This window comes from Numenius arquata, chromosome 3 (genome assembly GCF_964106895.1).
Source record: "Numenius arquata chromosome 3, bNumArq3.hap1.1, whole genome shotgun sequence".
In the NCBI taxonomy this organism is placed as follows: Eukaryota; Metazoa; Chordata; class Aves; order Charadriiformes; family Scolopacidae; genus Numenius; species Numenius arquata.
This window is the reverse complement of record NC_133578.1, coordinates 73517583-73536525: the sequence shown is the minus strand read 5'-3', so window position 1 is coordinate 73536525 and position 18943 is coordinate 73517583.

Here is an 18943-nt window from a genome sequence, read left to right as displayed (position 1 = left end):
TCTTCCTGGACCACATCCAGAAAACAGTGGCTTAACCTAACAAGCGATGACTACAGAACAGTCAGATTTCTATGCCACTTAATTTCCTATCATCACTTACACGCAGCAAGCGGTCTTCCAGAATACACTTAATCTGAGCACTGTTTAACCTACAGCTTGCTTATCAATCATATGGGAGTACATATAGGAGGAACAGGAATCAACTGTTTAAATTAGTCTCGATGCTGGTTCTCTTGCTTCCAGGTAAAAAAGAGCTTCAGATTTTGGGGGTTTTTTTTTTGGTTGTGTTTTGTTTTGGGGTTTTTTTTTTTGTGGGGAGGGAGAAGACATGCCTGCAGGGTAAAAAATATTCCTCCCCTTTTACAAGGGGAATATCTGAGCAAGTACACTGGCCTGTGCAGTCTGGCTCTGGGTACTCCCAGAGGAGTGATTTGACAGTCTGAACTATTGCTCCTTAGAGTCGTGTGGCTGGCCAGCTAACTCCCAAGAGTTCAAAAAAAATAACCCAAAACAAATGAACAACTTGCTTTAACACTAACACATCTAGTACACATGTACTGTTCACTGTCTGAAATGTATCTGGGGGAATCGGCTCATGATGTAGGTTTGTTCTTGTTCTTTTTCTTGGCTCTTGTTCTGCTCCTAACTTTGGTATAGAGAGGGAAAAGGCTTATGCTTCTCAGAGCAGGAGTTACGCTGACTGTTTCCAACACCAGACCATTTCTGTGGCTCCTACTGCATTGGTTGTCATAGCCTTAAAGTCAAAACACTTCAACAGGCTGAAAAGGGGAGTGATCTGACAGTTATCTGTACCCTTTGTGCTCCTGCAATTATTGCTGCCTTTACGGTTAGAGCTTTTTTTTCCTGCTGCTTTGCTTTCAAATCACCTTTCCAATTCATCATCTTCCAGGAATGGTGTGTTCAAAACTCTCAATATGCAGCTGCACAGCAGTAGATCTCTGTCTACTGGAGAAATGGCATGGGACCAGATAAGGTGTCCTCTTCCAGGTGGTGACTCTGGGATGGTTTGTGTGACAATTCAGGGTGCCATTTGAAATTGAGCCTTTTGACCCTATAGTACTAGTGGGATCTCTAATCTTCTTTATATGCATATGAGCTGGACTGGAATGCTAGATAAAAGTGTATCTACCATGGCCTTTAAACTGTAGTATTGCCCAGTTAAGCTGTACATAAAAGTATTTGGGTTTGCATCCAGTGAGTCTTGTACTAGCATCTTCCATAGATGCCTATTCATCGAGTGAGCATGATATTAAATTGGTATTCTTTTAATAGTTAGGAACAGTAGAATATACTTGTGAGCAAGCAATAGTCTTTGGTGTGGTGATTTAAGATAGAGCCTTACTACTCTGTCTTAGGGTATTCTTAGCCTAATTAATAGCACTTTGTCTACCTAAAGCCTAATGTATCTCAGGGATGTTCAGGAAAAACTTGATTCTATCCCTTAAACAGATTTCTTCGCATCTTCCTACCTCTGCACAAATCACTTCATAGAAAGCTACACTTAGACCAAAAAAAAATCCCAGTGCTCAGTTAACTGCGAACTACTAAACATACATATTCATCAGACTGCAAACTTTCAGCTTGTTCCAGCAGCCCCACACTGCACAGTATTTCCCTGAGCTGCACTTAGCAGCTTTCTTTTCCTCATTAACTCTGCTCCCAAATTAACACTTTTTCCAAGAGATCAGTTCCATTTCTGCGTTAAGGCTGGTTACTGAATAACTGGTTGTAATGAATGCCTAAATTTATCATTGGTACAATAATAGCTACACTGTTCCCTTAACTTCAGCCTCTTTCAGAAGCTTTTGGTCAACAGACTCACCGTCTGGGTGGCTTTGTAAGGAGTCTGTGTAGGTATTTCTAAATATCTCATTTGCAGGATCCTTCAGTAAACTTGACAACGAGTTGCCTTGATTGTGGATCACAACCTCATTCTGCCCACTAGGAATTTACTAATTGATGTGTCCCTGATGGCCTTCAAGGATCTTTGATGTTTTAGGGGCTTTCTCACTGAAAAAGCCATAGGCTGGTAAGTGGCCCGTGGTCAAATATCCCTACTAGAGGAAGCTTTAATTCCCTACATAGCAATTACTGTATTAAGACTGAATATATACTCTATAGCTTACAAAAGACAAATTCCTTAAGTAAGCAAGGAATTCAGCATTACATGCAGAAATCGCTGCAGTCCAAATGATTTGGAGATCTTGCCTCTAGCAAATGGGATAAGAAAGCTGCTGCAGTTCTGTGCTTCAAGCATTCTCTGTAAAATTGCTTTGTGGCTAAAAAAAATAGTCTGAATTAGAGGTGTTATAGGAAAGGTGTTGGTAATAGTTCCCCAAGCTTTAATACTAAGGGTATACTGTCTAATAAGGGCAAAGCCTAATGTGTTTAAATATTTAAGCTCTGTATTTATGACATCTCCACCATGCAATATACTGTTCATCTTGCATCTAAATTAGTGTGGTCAGGGTGGAAGTACTGTGCAAATGAAAGCAACACTTTATCTTCAGTAGCAGCATTCAGTTCATTAATATTGCATCTACCTGTAACTTGGAAAATGAGTGGAAGCCTGCCAGGGACAAATATTAAATAAAAATGGGTCCCTTATTTTTCCTTCAGTGACTGTCCACCATCCTTTCTACTTCTTGTGTAGTTATGCTAGTGCTGTTAAAATGCTTGACTTTCTTGCTTTCTGTTGAAAGGGATGATCCCTGATGAGGGATTAAAGAACTTCCTTTTTAATTGTCTGGGTAATAGTGATATCTTCAAGTAAAAATAAGAATACTGGCAAATTCTTAGCATTCGCTGAAGACATTTTTTTAATATTGGAGTAGACTGAGAGCAAGCCAGGAAGCCAAGGCTGGAAACTTCTCAGCTCCATCGTATCTGATAAAGCAAGCAAAAGCCCAGAACTTTCCTTCATTAATTTGTTAGCCTCTCAGGACAAACTGTAGCTCTGGAAGTTGTTTGAGGTGAGCAGCTAAGACTAAAGCTGCACAAGTCTGCCTTTTTGCATCTGAAAGGGTTTAGGCTCGTCATAATGCTGTCACCCTTCCAACCTTGCAGGAAAGAATGAAAATATAGAAGGCTTCATGACCAGTGAATCCATCTCAAACTGTTTATGTCTGGGCTTGTAGTATAATGTTAGATCTGTGTTCCCTGGACTTTGAAGTGGAATGTTGGGGATGGGGAAAGCCTGAAAGTCTGGGTAGCTTTTCTCATTAATTAAGTGCAGAGTTTCACTCACGGCATATGTGGGGAGGGGATGTATCCAAAGTGACAGCCAAGTATCACTGCAATCTAGTGGGATTTGGAGTATGGCTTTAGTGTGTAACTGCCAATGCTTCTGAAACCAGCTTCATTGCAGCAAATGGTAATCACGCCTGCTCCTCATGGTAGGAAGTGTTTAATAGAAAGCATGTGAGAAGGCACATACATGTGTTAAGTGTATTTGCTGTCCAGCAAAGAAATCTGGGATTGGGCCACTCATGATCCTACCCACATGGCTGGGTATGTCACCCCATGTGTGTCCTAAAGTAAACTGGAGTCTGTTTTATTGCATCGTTTCTTCAGGATGAATTAACATTTCATACTGAATGTGGGGAAACTTGTGTCGACGCTAATTTCAGTTCCATGTTTTGAAAGGCTGGTAACACTTTATTTGCGGAATTTTGCTAGTGAAGGTTTAAGCATGGTTGAAGCTTATTGTTACAGGGCAAGTGTTCTTCTACGGGAGGAAAATACAGGATATAGTTGCATGTTTTATATTCATCCTGTTTATCCAGACCTCATCTATTATGTGTGGTGAGCAAGGGCATACCAAGTCCTCAAAGGAAGGACAGCTGAGAAGTTTTGGGTAGGAAAACTTTGGGTTATCTGCAGTCAATGCAAACTGCAGTGTGCGTAAGTAGGAAGAACGTTACAGACACCACATGAATTCTTTTCCTGCAGGATCTTTTTTTTTTTTCCCTAGTAAATCAATAATTTGTTATTCCCTGTCTACCCCAATTAAGTTAACTTAAGCTCACTGCACCTTGATTGAAAACCAGAATGGGAGCTAAGGATAGTAATGTGTCACATCATGGCTGTTCTAATGTGGAATGGCAATTTGGAAATTTACGTATCTTTTGGCTTAAAAATAAAGGTATAAAACAAAATGGAAGTGACCTTTTGAACTATGGCTGGTTTACTATGTGGTGATCTCTACTTCTCTAGAGAAGTTCTTGGGTCAAAAAATCTGTCCATTTATTTTGTGGAAATATTATAGAGTAAATACATCAAACAGAAATTTGCTACTGGAAGAACAAAAACTTAAAGTTCTTACAGGATAATAAATGCATTTCACTTAAATGATATGTTTAATATTGATATATTTATATAGGGATGTGGTGCCCCCATTTTGTTTATTAAATCTTGACTGTTACACAAAGCAACATTGAGGTATTTCAAGTCTGTTTGGGTTCTTAAAAACTAAAACATTTAAGGATGTTATGCTTAACTGCTCATTGTTTTAATCAAACCTTATTCCTCTCAAAAATCTGGATCTGGCAGGTGATTGTTCAAACAGTAAACACATTAGTTTATTGCATAAGCTGGTACTGTAATTGGAAAAGTAAAATGACTAAGCACAGCACTCTTGGTAAAGCTGCCAAAATAAAATACAGCCTGGAAGGGCAAACTACACTTTTCATTAAAACAGGCTTCAACAACCATGAAATTTGTCACCCTAAGGGCTTCCTCGCTGTAATGTAAAATGTCAAATACCTCCATGTGTTGACTAGGAACTTGCATCAACTTTTAAGATCTTTGTTAGTCAAATACTAAATGTACTTTCTTGTTCCCATGCTATGAGAACAGAGTAATTTTCTTCCTCAGCTTCCTGTGTTATTGCTGAAGGTGTAAAATGACACATGCAGCACGTAAAAAAAAAAAAAAAAAAAAAAAAAAAAAAAAAAAGTCAAGTCTGTGCCCTTGTGCAACTTGGCCGTGAGGCAATTTTGAGTGTGCTCACAATTGAAGATGCAAGAATTGAGCAACCTCAGCTTGTAGAGCCCTGAGAAAGTCATCAATGAATGTGGCAAGGAAGGAGTGAACCTGCTTTGTGTCTTTCTCACGATGGATGATATTTCTGTTACTGGTAAAATGTAGAGAATATGCTATAATCCTCCTGGATTGAGCCAATCATTACTTCTCTGATGGAGAGATCATGTTTAAAACCTACTGTCAAGCCTTCCTTTGTTTAAATAAGTAGAATAATCTTATGCCCTTCAGACTTCTACTCGTGTTCTCTGGCTCTTGTCCTTTCTATTATGTCCCCTCCCAGCTTTTCCTACTTGCCTCAGTCTGTTTACGTACAGCATGCTTTGCTCACTGAAGTGTTCAAGTTGAATGTTGTGCTCGATGAGGAATCATTAGTCATGTGAGGTGATCTTCACCTCTATTATAACACTAGGACAGAAGTAAGACTATTTACTTTCAATAGGATACTGCTTCTCTGCTACAATCTACAGGTTTTCCTGAAAAATGTGTAATCCCTTCTCCAGTTAAACTGGAAATACTTAATCAAACACTTATTATATTTTTGCAGTTTATTTTTTTTACTTCACTGTCCTTTGCAGTCTTTGCAAACCTCTGGTCACTTGGCTGACCTGGACTACTCTGCCAGTTGCTCAAAGCCTCATTCACTTTATTTTTTTGGTTTGCCTGCTCTTAATAGTGATATTCTTTAAACAGGTGTAACAATACTTCAGATTAATATGTACATCACTATATCAAGGTAATCACTTTGTCTGCTCTTCAAGGACTTAACCAAGTACATGGTAAAGTTGTTCCTTAACCTGAATGACAATTTTATTAATTCCAACAAACTGTTGTCTATAAACATCTTGCAAACAGTGAGGGAACCAGTCAAAAGCAGCAAAATAATTCAGGGGCAAATGTGCTATCCTTTATCAATTCTATGTGGGATAAATGGATTTAGCCAGCTCTGATGTTAGAGGAAGGTATCTCAAAGTGTTAACTATCTTCATGGGAACTGGATTGGAAGCCAATCCACTATCTTATACCAGAATAAGCTTGATATGAGAAAATATATTCAGCTAGAAGTAGAGCATTTCTTTAAAGAAATAGTCTGGAGACCTAAAACTCTTTCGAAAAGATGAGATTAGGTGCTATTATGCAGTATTCAGTCAAGTACTTGACTTCAGTTTTTCAACTTCAACTCATACCTTTGTTTTGGGAATTATGAGTGTCTCTCCTGTTTTTCTCCACAGATGTAAGCCTGTGATTCCCTCTTTACCATGAAAATAAAACATCTCTTTCTGAAAGTTACCCAGTCAAAAAACACCTAGCAGCTTCAACTAGGGGTGTGTGTGTGCTCACATCATACTTTATCTGACTTCTGCATGTGATGAGTGATGCTTCTTGCTGGGGTTGCTGCTGTGGGCAGTTGTTGTCATCTGGAAGATGAACATCAAGTCACTTTTGAAAATGGAGAAATTAGTTTGTTATAGCAAGCAGAAGCTGCCAAGAGTTGATTAGGAGTGACAGATCGGGGAGCTGGAAAGGTAACATCTTGAATACTGTAAGGTCAGGCTCAGCTTTCCGGAGATGAAGCGAGAAGACTCTGTATCTTCTAGGATCAGGGAACAGCTTAAAGCAAAGAGCTGAATCCTATATCATCTTGTGGTATGCCTGGTCTCAAGAGCTGCTGCTGAACCACAAAGATTAAACAAAGAGCAAAGAGTAGAGGCTAAAAATCTTGTACCAGTATGTCTTCTGCCATGAAGCTGGACTGAATGTGAGTGGAGCAAGATGAGGAAAAGTCAGTGGTGCAGCTGCGATCTTTATGGAGCATGAACACAGAATCATAGAATGGTTTGGGTTGGAAGGGACCTTCAAGATCACCTTGTTCCAACCCCCCTGCCATGGGCAGGGACGCCTCCCACCAGACCAGGTTGCTCAAAGCCATGTCTAGCCTGGCCTTGAACACCTCCAGGGATGGGGCTTCCACAACTTCTCTGGGCGACCTGTTCCAGTGCCTCACCACCCTCACAGGAGAGGATTTCTTCCTAATATCTAATCTAAGTCTTCCCTCTTTCAGTTTAAAACCATTCCCTCTTGTCCTATCATTCCACTCCCTCATAAAGAGTAAAGGAGATATTCAGGGTCTTCATCTATATTCACTTGACCAGTTCTGGGGTCCTGAGTTTAAGTTGTAGCTGTTATTTACGTTGAAGGTATACTCATATAGACTATGGAGTTCCTTTTATTTTCCTTCCTTTGAAGATAGCTTATGCTAACTGCGTGTGTATTTTCATGTCTCTTTAAACAATAAAGGCACAAAACCAAACCTGTTTTGTCAGGTGTTCAGGTTGCTACTTATGCCCCTATCTCCCAACTGAATTTCCTACTTGGCTTGGGACTTAAGGATCTTTCTAGGTTAATATAATGAGAAAAATTACTGCTTGTTCTCTGACTCCAGTGAATGCACTTCTGAGTAGAGGATCTGATGCCTTTCTGAGGATATTAGTTGCCAAGTAGGATAACGTGCCATCTCAGCTGTTGGACTTCAGTATCGTACTATTCCGTGCGGTGAAATTCTGGTGTTGCCCTCATCGTCCTGCTGTTCTCGTGTCTGCTTTCAGTGCCTGCAAGTATTAAATCACCTCCACCTACCTACAGAAATACCCGTGATACTATCTTACCACAAATTCATTCTGCCTCTGAGAATGATCTGGAAAGGTACTCCACCTGGTATGCAATTAGCTGTGCATAAGAAAAACAACCACTAGATTAGCTTTGTTTTCTAAACAATCAATCATACTTGTATAGGCTGAACTTGTCACTACCGTGTTCTTTATGCCAGTGACCCTGCATCTAGAAATGACTCAAGTGCAATCACTTTGAATCTTTCAACTAAATTAATGTTGGCTGTAAATACCATTTTTAAGCAAAGAAACTCTCTTCATAAAAAAAAAAAACCAACCCTGCCTAGTCCAGTAGAAACTATTGCAATTATTTTTTCCTTATGAACATTCAAGAAAAGATCCTTTAGCATTGATTCACTGAGGATGTCTTAGGTAATTTAAGGCTGCATATCTGATAGTAACCTCCAACAGAAAATGCTTGTGAGATACTAGATGCTTTTCAAACAGCATTTGCTGGGTTTTTTGGGGGGGAGGGGAGGAATAATAGTTTGTAAGGCCAACCAATGTTCAAGCTTGTTAAATGTAGGTTAGTATCTCTATTGCCTGCTTATGGTAGCCCCAGCTTGCTTGTAACAAATAGTTGTAGCTCAGCTGAGGAAACCATTATGCTGATTCCTCCTAGCTACTGTGCCCCTGGAAAATGTCTCTGGGGGGATTTAAAGGGGCACAAGGTCCATGCTCTAGATCATACCATAGCGCTTACAGTTGTGTGGATAAGATCTGTCCCTGTACCACAGTGCAGCTTTGTCCGTAAAGGATTCCTTAGGTCATATGTAAAACTTGAAGGATGGCAGCAGTATATTTTGCAGCAGGCATAAAGGAGAAGTTGAGGGACTGACAGAGCACAATCAAATTGACTGAACGTGTCAGGTCTAAACCTAGACTGTGAGATGTTTGATTTCCACCTACTGAAGGTGAGTGTTAGCTCTAAGAACTGCTGCAGTGATTGCACTGATACGCCAGCAGACTATAAAACCTTTTCAGCTTTGGTCCAGAACTGCTGCAAGTCTCATCCTGAAGCGGTCTAGATGTTTGGTGTTAACATGGCGTGGATGCTGGAGCTTGTGCATCCTATAAGAGAAGAGTGGCTGATGGTCATTCCCAAATTAGGTAAAAATGCCAAATTCTGACAAGACTTTGCCAAGCGTTTCATAGTTCTACGAAGTCACAACTGGAAGAGGTCTGTCCCCTCTAAATATTTCTCTGCTAACAGGTCTTTATGTGTCGAGTCCAACTGCCTCTTATTATTTTAGTGTGTGTGTCTGTAAATATCTTATCCTGCCAGTTCTAACAGGGTTACAGCTTGGCAAAACACATTACTAAAATAGCATTCGTTCAGAGTCCAAAATCAAAACATGTCCTGATCAGGCTGCTCTGAAATGTGGCCACCAGCTTTCTACGGGGCTGCTCTTCAGTGTCCGCTGTAAGGTCTGAAATCAGTGTGGTGATGCAACCCTTTTAAACGCTGATTCATCCAAACTGTTGACCGAACAGTATTCCTGTGGTATTCCTAATATTTATTAATTTTATGAATTATTTGCGTTAAGAAGGTATTCTTAATTTTGGTTCTTTATCTTATACCTTACTTAAAATGTACGGGCTATGCATCACTGCTAGGTCAGTTTGAATGTTTATTTAAATAATAATTCAGAAACTTAATCAAATAGCTGTATTTCATGGCAATGAACACAAACACGTTGGTCATGCTGGTATTTGGGACAGCAGGGATCTGCTCAAGTGCTCCAGCTATACTTTTTATGGCGTGTGCTTTCTCAATGCCTGTTTGTAATCACTTGGGCTTCAGGAGGGAGGGACTGAAAATGTTTACCAAAGGTGCTGCACCATAAAGCTGCTGGCTTTAACCTATAGCTGTTTCCTCTATTAGCACCATCTAATGCATGGAAGGTTTGAGGTCAAGGGGCTGAGAAGCAGCTATTTTACCGCACCGGATGCATTAGAAAGAGGCAGGTCTCCTTGGTTACCAGGGAAGAAGTAAGTAAGTAAGAAATAAAAATGTATCCCTAAACACCTTTATTCCTTTTTTTTCCCAACACAATAGCAGTCAGCTCCATTTAACACCTCCTCAGGGGATGTTAGAGCATTTTACTGGGCCCAGATGGAGGGAAGCTCTGCAAAGCTGGGGTGGGGAAGAGGCAGAAGGGAAGGGATCTCTCTCCTTTATGCTGGCAAGAGGCAGTTTCCAGCAATCATGCTGAATCAGTGCGGGCTCAAACTGCAGGTTGAGCTGTAAGTGGTTGCTTATTACCAAAGCTGCCACAGTGGTGATGTACCAGTTGATCTGCGAGTCCACTCAGAGAAGGCAAAATGAGAATATTTTGTGCAAGATGATATAATCAGTTATATATAGTTGTTTACAAACCCTTCGGAGATTTGAAATGTGAGAAACCCTCTTCTGTGTTGTTTTGGTTTTTCTCTGAGGGAGTAATTATTTCCTCAGAGTTCGTAAAATCCGGCCAACACGTAACTTTTCCATCTTTGTTGGAAAGTGAACAAAATTCTGTGGATGCTTTCAAAAGCTTACTTTAACAGAGTTCTCTGAGATAGAATGACGGTAATGCGTTTAGGGACTGGTAATTGGAGATAATTCCAATGAATTAGACTTTGCAGACGTTAATGATATGCTAGAGGAAGTCAGCTTATGAAGATCTATGCTGTGCTCTTTTTTTTGTCTTGATCTATTGAATAGCTTCTGTAATTGTGTAATACATATTCTGGCAGTATTTGGGCTTCTTAAGCATTTACAGCCTGAAGAAATCAGCCTGCAAATTTTCAGAGCAGTGAATATAATTAGTTCAAATGCCAGTACATGAAAATAAAGTATTGCGCTCTTCATTGTAGGTACAGTGACATCTGCAAGGAATATCTAACTTTGCATATACAGACTAGGTAATCGGTCCTGGCTTGATTATATTCATGGATGAATATTCCTGCAAAACACTAGTCTCAACCCACTGTAGAAACTATTGCTCATTCTGGAGAGTAATTTGCAAATGGTTGTTGCGCTGGTGTACTCCATTTCCCACACTGCAATCGGGATGACAGCCTTGGTAAAAGAACTTGCAAAAAAAGTGCTAGTGGCAACGATGTACCGATAGTTATGATTATTCTTGCACCACCACTGGGTTAGACATTGTCCTTCCTTCTGCAGGAAGGTAAGATTGTTCCAGTTAATCCACTTGGTAATGTATTAAGATGTTCCCTGATGATAGCCTTAATTTTGTTTTCCTCTCTTATCCTACCTCATTGAGACAGAGGGAATGAATCAATTTAATTATGATGGGGGATAACTCTCATGTTCAACACGGTTTAAAAACTTGAGGATCTTTTAGTAGAGCGTGCCTAAGCTGAGCCATACTTAGCTTGTGACAGACTGTGCTTATCTGACCAAATTAGTGCATTTTCTTAGTGAAAGTTGCTTTTTTATAGCAGTGTCAGACCATAACAGCATTATTTGCACACTGGCCTGAGTGATCTCCATCCCCATGAGGTTTTGAATTCTTTGTGATTATGTGGTGACTAGGTTGTTATTTTCTGGTTTTGAAAGTACTTAGCTGTTAGGGTTTGCTGTCTTGTCCTTAACCTTTATCTAATTTTGGGGGTAGAACCTGCTAGTTGGAGATCCAGCTGTCACGAATAAGGCATGCCTGTGTCTATGCTGTAGTGAGGAACTGCTTCTTATTGCTTGTTTTACCAGCATCACTGGTCTCAGCTGTTAGTGTTATCTGTGAGCTGGGAAGGCTTCTCTTGCTATTTATACCCATACCACCTTAGCTGTTTACTTGTTCAATGTATCTGTATTAATAAACACGAGGGTAACAGGAACATATATGGCATTTTCTACCTATCAGTAAAACAAAAAAATAAGTTTAATCAGATAATGCTACCTCCCCAGTTCAAGAAAATGAAGTATTTCCTACTAAAAACAGCAGCAGCAGTGATTTAACAATGTAATCTGATCTAATATTAGTAACAGCCTGTGCCTTTAGGGAGCAGTATAATATCCAATCCACTGAATAAAGTCTGTCTCACATGAAATTCTGAATCCCTTTTAAAAAGATGGCTTCCCGGAATTGTTTCTGTAATTTCATAAAGACCCATGGTTTCCTATGTCTCTTTTTCCCAGTAATAGCATCAGGCTGGGGAAATTACATTGGCCCCCAAAATATAAAGAATGAGGAAATAGTGCTGTCTTACAAAGATGATCTCCCTGATGCCATGAGGACCTTCATCTCTCCACCTTGCGTCTTAAGCTTTTTATTCCTCCCCGTGTGTCTGGGCAGGAAAAAACCCATCGGGGGAGTTTGTCATGCACAGATTTCCAGCTGTGACTGCATCGCCACGTCTTCAAGCATCAGCCAAAATCTTACTCTTGGTCCTTTTCCGAGTAAGCTGGAAAGGGGTGGAAAGAGGGTCCCAAGAAAGCAAGGGGGCTTCTACTCAAGGCCATGCTTTATGGAAAGAAGTAGGTAGGACATCCCGTGGAAGATTTAATACTGGCAAGGCTGGAGTTGGAAGCCTGTTTATGTCAGGTTTTAATAATTTCTGGAATTTTGTATACATACCGAGGAAAGGGTGCAACAATTCTTCATTAACCCCTTCAAAATGAAGCGGCACACACTCTTGCTCTTATATTTTGGTGGAGATTGGATATTTTTATGGATTTGTTGGGGGAGTAGAGGATGTCATATATTCAGCCTTAACAGGAGAGCTGCCAGAATCATTTGCTTCTCTTAGATGAGTATATTTTTGAAAAGTTATGCCTCAGCTTAAACAACAGCAAGGCAGAGGTTGTAAAAGACATCAGCTGGACTACAGTGTGTGAGGACTCCCAAGGGGCAGGCAAGAGTTTGCCTTGCAAGAAGTGGAAGAAAAATGCTGCTTCTCTGTGTGAGGTGGATTGCCCCATATCGTCTTCATTCACAACGTGCTGCAGGATGATTTTCCCCCCTCCCAGACCTTGCTTCAGTGGCCTAAATTGTGTGGTAGCCTCAAAAGTAGGTCATGATGCAAAAGCACTGTGCTGGTTCCAGTGCCTTTCTTGCCTTTTTTTTTTTTCTTTTAAATCTCAGGTTTCAAGATGAACCTGTTAAAAATCTCATCTGAGCCTTCATTTGGTGTCAGTCGTAGGTTTGCTTGGGCATCCCTGTAGAACAAGGTGGTTTATGCTGTTGTGTTTCAATGCCTTTGATTACCTGAATGATGAATTAAATGTTAGGACATGTCAAATGCGGTTCTTTATTGCACCCAGGTAGCCTTAACGTTTTTCCTTTGGCAGGCTTTTAGTGATTCAAAACAGGTTAGTCCAGTTTAATGTAAGACCATTTTAAAATTAGAGGTTAATTTTCCTCTCAGGATCTGGAGTAATGTTGCTCACACATGGGACTGTTCTGAAGTAATATGCGGTATAATTGCATTTTTTTTAATAAATTATTCCTGAACAAATATAATCTTCCCCCTCCAGTAGGGAGAAAAGCAATAGAAATAGAATAGAAAGCAATAGCTAAATAGAAATAGAATAGAAAGCAATAGCTAAATAGAAATAGAATAGAAAGCAATAGCTAAAAATCAGTGTTTGCATTTGTGAGAAGTCTTAATGAGAATTTAAACAACTACCTGCCTAAAATTGCTGCCTTTTTGAACCTTTTTTTGAGGCCTTTTTGGCCTCATGAGTCACTTATAGGATGGTGCTTCTAGAAGTCGCAAGATTTTTTTAGTCTAAACTTTTATGAAGGAACAACTTAATCACAGCACGGAAGGATACAGCCCCTTTGCTGAACTTCAAGTGAAGTAGTTGCACACGTGTCAAACTGGGCCAAAACCTCTAGGTATGTTTTCTAGATGCTTTTCTTCCTGCTGCAGTGACTGAACACTTGAGTCTTGACATGGGCCAAAGAAACTTCCCCTGTGGCCAGTTCTGTTACTATAAACAGCTGCTAATAATTAGCAACAGAGCTGCAAAACAACCAGGGAGAAAATAGCTGTCTGTTGGCTAAGCGAGTGGTGTTCTGCCTTGAGTCTGGCAAGTCCTAGGAGGCAGAATACATGATAGCTCTCACAGCGTGACTGAAGGTCCTTCTTCTGACAAGGAAGCTTCTTGAGCTAGGCAGGTGAGTCTACTTTTTGACCTTGTAGCCATAGGGATCTGCTGACAACTTCTTTTCTGTGAGCCGTAATTTCACGTTGGCTTTGGGTGTTGCTGCCCGTGTTCTTCCCTTCCCCCGTTTATGTTGGTACGGATCCATGCAATCAGATAAAACCAACCTGACTTTATAAAAGGATTTTTGGTGTGGTTTTTGTCAGTTTGGTTTTCAACCTAGATCAGTTCCACCGTCTGGTTCACGACTCAGACGCTTCTGTGGCTGTGCAGGAAGGGGTGGGAGTAAGGAACCCAAGGCAAAGAAAACGAAGAACAGCCTGCTGCCTTTAGAGGAAGTAGTTGTTTATGCCAGCTTAAAGTGATTGAGAAAACCTATAGTGTAAGCAGTATAATAAGGTGGTGAGATATTTTACGTGATACTCCAATGCAAGCAGCTGACTGTAAAACATAAAGGAGCCTTGCTCGCAAAACAGGCTGTCCTAGCAAAAGCTTAGTTTGCTGTTATAATTTGAAGCTGCAATCAGCTTTGTACTGCAAGGGGTTTTAGCTGTTTTCATCTGCTGCTACCTCCGTAGTGGAAGGTGTCGTCCCTTCAGCACAGGAGGGTCATGGACCTGTTGGAGCGGGTCCAGAGGAGGCCGTGAATGTAACTTGAGGGCTGGAGCACCTCTGCTGTGAGGACAGGCTGAGAGAGATGGGGTCATTCAGCCTGGTGAAGAGAAGGCTCTGGGGAGACCTTATAGCCCTTCCCAGTACCTGAAGGGGGCTACAGGAGAGATGGGGAGGGACTCTTTATCAGGGAGTTTAGTGATAGGACAAGGGGTAACAGTTTTAAACTGAAAGAGGGGAGATTTAGGTTAGATGTTAGGAAGAAATTCTTTACTATGAGGTTGGTGAGACACTGGCCCAGGTTGCCCAGAGAAGCTGTGGCTGCCCCATCCCTGGAGGTGTTCAAGGCCAGGCTGGATGGGGCTTTGAGCAACCTGGTCTAGTGGGAGGTGTCCCTGCCCATGGCAGGGGGGTTTGAACTAGATGATCTTGAAGGTCCCTTCCAACCTGAACCATCCTATGATTCTATGACAGATCTGTAGAACAAAATTAATCTTGGGGGAGTCACCTCTACAAAATCGGTTGGATCAGCATCTTACATTAAAAATGATTCTGTATTTCGAGGATTGCCAAATTTTGGTGAGGTGGTGTAGCCACGCTGGCAGAGGGATGAAGCCTTGCCTTTAAGAGCTGCTCACAGCAACATTGCTCTGTTGGCGTGGTGAAGCACCAGAGGATTTGAACTCAAAGCATGAGTGATTATGCTTGGACAAATGCCATTTTACTCTTGAAAAGGCACAAGTCCAAATGATGTATCATTTTGCAAGCTGGTCAGATGCTGAAACAGAACCCAGTGTACATTTCGCATTTCATCGTAGCAGGAATAAGAAGTGATGTTTGTCTGCAGCACAGGGGTACCCAAGTGTTCAGCCAAACATTTATTTAGTCTGAGGAAAAGCCAGATAAACTCAGAATGCCTTTCTTTCCAACGCTAATATTAAAGCTATACTTAAATCAGTCTAGATAACTTTTCAGGAGATTGCCAGATTACTTGAAAACCGTAGCATAAACCAACTTGGCAGAAAAGTTAAGTATTTGACAAATAAATGGAATGACTGGGCATTTATAGGCTTGCCAGCCTGACATGATTCACAGGTGAAATAATACGGTTACTTGTGTGTATGTCTGTGGGATGTACTCATTGAAGAATTGAAGGAGGGCAAGGTGTAAGGCTCTAGGAGGAAAAAAATCTTGTCTGATTAGACTGGCAGCTTCTGGACTCTTACACTTCTTTTTTCCAGACAAACATTTGAATATTTCATGAAGTAGTAGAAGTGCACCTACCTTGGTTTTTGTTATTGTTTATGGTTTTCTTGATTTGTCATGCATAATGTCACATTAGAATCTGTTAGTGATACAAGGACAACTGTGACCAGACTCATTAAAGCCCAGTTAAATTCTGTAAGAACTGGTTCTTAGCTATTTTCCCTTATGAAGTTAGTGGTAAACAATGAAGAGACATTTGCACACCATGATGGCTCAAGGTGTCTCTTCATCCTTCCTTTCAGCATCAAGAAGGTAAAATTCTTTTAAACTGTAGAATCTTCATTAGAGGTGGAGTATTTCCTACATTGCTAGAAAACAATCCCCATGGAGCAAAACCGGATGCGGCTCTTCGCTATGATTTGGGGAGATTTTGATCAATCTGTGTAAAAGAAGGTAGTGATAATGGACGAGGCAGATTCTGAAGGCAAGAGATGACTAGATAAGTGATTGGAAGTTAATGCAATAAACTTTAAAGACCCTTCCATGAGGGAAGGGGGTAGTTTGCTCAATCCTCCCCCTTGTTCCCTTAGAGATACTCAATAGTGTTTGGATAGAACCGTTTCCATCCTTTTCAGGTTGTTCATTTCAGTTTTTCTTAGGCCGTGCTTATTTTTCCCTTCAGAACTTAAGATTTTGTAACTAGTGCACACCTACCCTGTTGAAATGGATTGTTTCTTACACCAATAAATGTTTTAAGGATTGCCTAATGGCTTCAGAGGAAGAACGCCCTCCTAAGGAGTTGAAATTTTCTCATGGTATCCAGTTGGGCCTATTTAACTATATACTTGCCAGGCTTTACAACTGCTTAATAAAGTACCTGAAACTTGCTGCATACTCTGGAGCTTAATTAAAGTCACATGCTTTGGCACTGGTTAAGAAAATGTAGTTGCTTGTCGAACAGTACCTTCCTATTCCTTGTTAGCAAGAGATATGTGGAAACACGCATTAAAAATAGTCCAGTCTTAAAAGATTTAGGCAGGATCGCTGTTGACTCCATTTATTTTGGGATTGGTGAGCGTGCTACCAATCTTCTGACCTCCAGATGATGGTATCACAAATGCAAAAGCGCTGCTTGCCAACCTCTAAGCCCTAAACTTACAAAACACGCTGAGAAGTGTGACAGAAGTCATTTGCCCAAGGCATTCTCTTGCATCATTGTCTAGCGTGAGCTTTTTTGTTCACCTCTAGCATCTTAGTGCTCCTAGGGAAAAGACAACCACTGAATTTTGTGGGACACAAGTATCACCTGTATAATTCATCCTCTTCTTTGGAAAACCCTAAAGAAAGATGGTAATTTTCCTCTGGTTCTTCGATGATTCATGTGCTTTTGTCTGTGAACGCTCCCCATTTGAGGCACAGGATTATTGTGATACAGCCTTGTCAAGCCTGTAACATGTTGTTTTGTGCTTCACATAGTCATGTTATGACTTATGCCTAGATAGAAGATAGTGAAATATAGCATATAAGATTACTTGCCATTTGAGCAGCTTTTATAAAATTTTGCTTACAGATTAGTTGTCAGAATATATGACTTCCCTGTCCTGTTGAAATATTAACTACCACTTTATAGGTTTTGTCATTGTCGCAATGTGGCCAAAGGTTGAAGTAAAATGTGCACAATTAGGTTGAAGAAGCGCTGGTGTAACCAGTCCCCTCCTCCCATGTACACTTTGCAAGATCAGGAATATTTTTATACCCAGCCTCTGTACAATGCCCAACACGAACCCCTTTCCGTGACTGAAATTCTTTATTCTACTTCCTTATTCTTTGTTAGTCGTGAAAATGCCTTTTAAAACTTTATGGAAGGTACAGTGAGAATGTGTGGCAGAATGGGGAACGAGATCTTGGCTTCCTGGGATAAATGCTGTCTCATGTGCCAGTTTGCATTCTAAAATGATTTTGTTCAGCTGCTGGTTGGTCAGAAAGGTGCAGATAAAAGGGAAGCTGACTTTCTAAAAGCTTTTCCCACTGTGCCTCTCAACATCTGTTTGAGGAAGGGATGCCGGCTCTCGTAGTACCTAGTCCGCTTGAATGCCAGGTAAAATGTGAGCCTAATTAATCACTTGTTAAAAAGTTATAATAATAATGATGGCCTGTTTCTTAGGTGGACTCCACACAATAAAGCCTTTGAACCACATGAGTAAAGGGACTGCATTGGAAACCACCCTGGATATTCAATACTACAATTTTAAAAAATTATTGTCAGTTAAGGTTTGGTTTTACTAGCCAACAAACATGATAAAAAATATTTGTGCTAGATGCAGACATGGGAGCATGCCCTCTTTGGTATTTTAACTGAGCTCCTGTTTAGATGCTGTTTACTTTGGAATTCTTTGCTGCAGAAAAGCTTCTGGAATATTTACTTCCAGCAGGTAAATGACTTTGTCTCCCTTTTCGATAAGGAAGAATGACGCTATTCAAACTTGCCAAGTTCAAAATGAACTTGGAAAAAGCAGCAGCAGAATCTGGATCAGTCTAAAATGAGTCGGAACACAACCTAGCAGGAATTGCGAAAGAACTGGAAGACCTTTCTGAGAGGCTCTTGTTGTTCTCTGGCTCTTGTATTCGACATGCACTTGGAGTCAGATGAAAGTGCTGCAGGAAGACTAGCGTTACGCTTACCACAAAATTGGCATAATGGAACAGTAATTCTCTGTTCTTTTAGATAAAACCTGTCCATTGTGCCTCTTGCCATTGCACTTGAATACTGTAACTGCTTTTTCTGGCATGTTTAAAATATACTGTTCTTCTTATCTGTGCCAATTACGACTTCAAAGTCTACCTCCATCTATCATCCATTATTCCTGTCTCTGAAATTATCTGATCACTCCCCATCATCTCCCACTCCAAGAATAACTTTTTCAGTCATCCCTTAAGAGTCTCGCTCAAATGGGCTAAATCTCAGATGTCCTCTTTTGTCCTGCTCCTTTATCCTTTCCAGTGACAAATGCTCCCAGCCTGGTGGCATCCTGCTTGCATATGCCAGCCACCCCAGTACAGCATAAAACGTTCTGCTGTGATGAACTGCCTTCCTCTCCGTGTCTCATTCTGCTACCCCATAACTGCGTATTAAATGAGGTGTTTAGGGAAATTGAGTTAAATCCTTCATGGACAGTGACAGGAGACGGGAAATTATGCATAAGAAAATGGTGGAGACTTGAAAGCTATCTTGTACAGGGGTGGTGTTATCCACGACCCTTACTCTGTAACACAACACATG